Genomic DNA, 2,776 nt, shown 5'->3' on the forward strand with positions numbered 1-2,776 from the left:
GCCACAGAGAAACCGTGCTCTTGTTCTCAAAGAGCTTTGTGGGTTCCCGGCCTCCCCCCAAGCCTGCTCCGGGCCAAACACTGTGCACCTTGTGTCGAGATCTGCGCCCCATGCCAAGACGGCCAACCCTGTCGCCAGGGACTTGGGTGGGGGTGGCCGGGGGAAGCGGGGGGTGGAGGGGGCCACAGCATAAACGGCCCCTTGTGCAGCCGACAGGGGAGAAGCTGCTGCTCAGCAGACGGAGCAGAACAGCCCGGGGCCTCCCACCCCGTTGAGAGGGTGACGTGTGTGGTCGGTCACGCTGGAGGAGCCTGAGAGTCAGTCTAGGGCACTGCGGGGCAGGGGGGGGGGGTGGCCCGTGTGGCCAGAGGGGGCTGCCCATTACACGACCACCTGCGGCATCCCGGGCCGTCGGTGCCCCTGGTACGCAGCGGGCCAGGCACAGGTCTTTCCCGGGTCCCACGCAGAGGACGGGGAGGTGGCCCAGGCTCAGCTCCTGTGAGGGTGCAGGATGGGAACAAGCATGCACCGCACGCCGGTGACAGCGAGGTCATCCACCCAGCATACCAGAGCGAGAGTCGTGCTTTGGCCGACAGCGACAGCAGCCTGGAAGGCCAGGGGGCGGCGGGGGAAGGACGCGGGGCGGACGCGGGGTGCAGTTTCCGCACAGGGCCCGAGACGCAGGAGAGCGGGAGCACACGGGGTTGGCCACGCACGGCTGGGCCCCGCCTTCCTGTGCACCCGAGGGAGCCACTCTGAGCCCATCCTCCTCCTGGGTGGGTGCGCTTGTCCCCGAACTCAGGCTGGGAATCTACCTGTGGTGTCTGACGTGGGCGGCCGGCAAAGAAAAATAATACCTGCGCTGCACATGGCCTTCCCGTTCTGTTCAGGCACTGTTCCAGGTGCTCTGCGCATGCAAATTTGGTTCATTGTCAGAACCATCTGTTGAGGTAGATACCACTACTGTTGGCTTTTTGCAGATTAGGAAACTGAGGCACAGAGGAAAAAAAAAAAACCAATGCATCCAGGTATATGGCCAGATAGTGGCAGAGCCAGGATGTGAACCCAGGTAGTCTAGCTCCAGAATCCATGCTCTTAAATACATGCCCCCCCACCACCACCCACCTACACACACACATACACAAAAGGGTCTGCAGCAAAGGAAACTCATTGGGAAGTAAGGTCCACCCACTCCCCCGGGCTCTCTCACTTAGCCTCTGGGCATCAGGCCATTGCCGGCCCCAGGAAAGAGCTAGGTCCTGAGCCAGAGACCTGGGGACACACTGGGCTCTTCTTGCTAGCAGTGGAGCTGTGGACAAAGCGCCTCTCAGGCTCCATTTTCTCACCTGTGAAACGGAATTACACGTGAGTCTTGCCTCCTGTAGGTAGATTGCTAGGGATCAGATTCAGTGAGAGAGCGGAGGTAAGGGACAGCACAGGACCGAGCGCACAGCGAGCACCCAGCGAGGTCACCTATGGTTCTCACACGCGTCACTGTTGTGGTTCAAGGGCCGAGACTCGGGGTCGGGGTCGGGGGTGGCCCTGCGAAAGGCTCCTGCAATGATGACGTTTGGGGAATGGACCTTTGAAGATTCAAATAAACTCTTGCTCTAATCTGATTCCTTTTATTTTGCCATGTAAGGTGACTTTTTTAAAGCTCCCTTTCTCAAAAAGTTAATAGAGCTACCACGTGACTCAGCAATTCCGCTCCTACGTATGTGCCCAAGAGAAATGAAAACACGTGTCTGCTCAAAACCTTGTATGCAAGTGTCCACAGCAGCACTATTGATAAGAGCCAAAACGTGGAAAGTACCCAAATGTCCATCAGTGAATAAACGGATTTAAAAAATGTGGTATACCCAACAAAACGGGCTCAGGAATAGCCCTGTGGATTGATGAATAGGCAGATGGACAGACGGATAAATGACCTGAGTACTTATTACCTGAATCTGTCCATGAGAAACTGCTTATTCCTAGCCTGGCTTTGCCCACATGTGTGGCTGGCTTCAGGCCCCTCCTTACTCCCGGGACTGATAGAATCAGTAACGTTATTTTAGAAAGTCATTATGAAAATAAGCGTGTCACCCCTAAAATGATATAAAAGTCGAGCTGATTTTGGGGGTGTGCTGAAGTTAGGACTCCTCACACCTCTGTTTTCCTCTGCTCGGGACGACGGTCAAAGGGCAAGGGTGGCTTCCTGCTCTATCACAGTCCACTTCCCGATTCTACTTCCTCTCTGTGCAGGGTCACGTACAAACTGTATTACTGTTCTCTGACAGGGGACAGTTAGATGACGATGGAAACTTGCAAGTGCCGAAGTCAATGAAGGATGAACTGTCAGGACGAAAACAGCTGGAATGTGAAGAAGTTACCGTTTTGGAAATGCGCGGCGCATTTCTGCAAACTCGCACCCATCCATACACGGTCCTTCGCTTCCGCGCGTATGCCGCCCGCCCGTGTCAGCCGCACACTGCCTCAGCCATCGAGACCTCTCAACCGCCTTTCCTGCCCGAACTTTGTCCTCTTTCTGTACATCGCCTGACAAGCTATGATGGCACACTACCACTTGGCGGCGCTGTCTGCCATCCACTGCCTGCCGCCAACACTTCCAAAGTCCACCGTCTCTTAATGTGATTCAAGGTAAGGCTATCAGTCTGTGGGAGGACTGGAAAGAAAAATCGAAGAGAAGGAGCTGCTGACAGATGACTCTAGAATGCCCGGCAAGGTAGTTTGACGGGTTCAAAAGAACGGCTTGTTTGCATAAAATAATACTGAG

This window comes from Pteropus vampyrus, unplaced genomic scaffold (assembly GCF_000151845.1).
Source record: "Pteropus vampyrus isolate Shadow unplaced genomic scaffold, Pvam_2.0 Scaffold72, whole genome shotgun sequence".
NCBI classification, from domain to species: domain Eukaryota; kingdom Metazoa; phylum Chordata; class Mammalia; order Chiroptera; family Pteropodidae; genus Pteropus; species Pteropus vampyrus.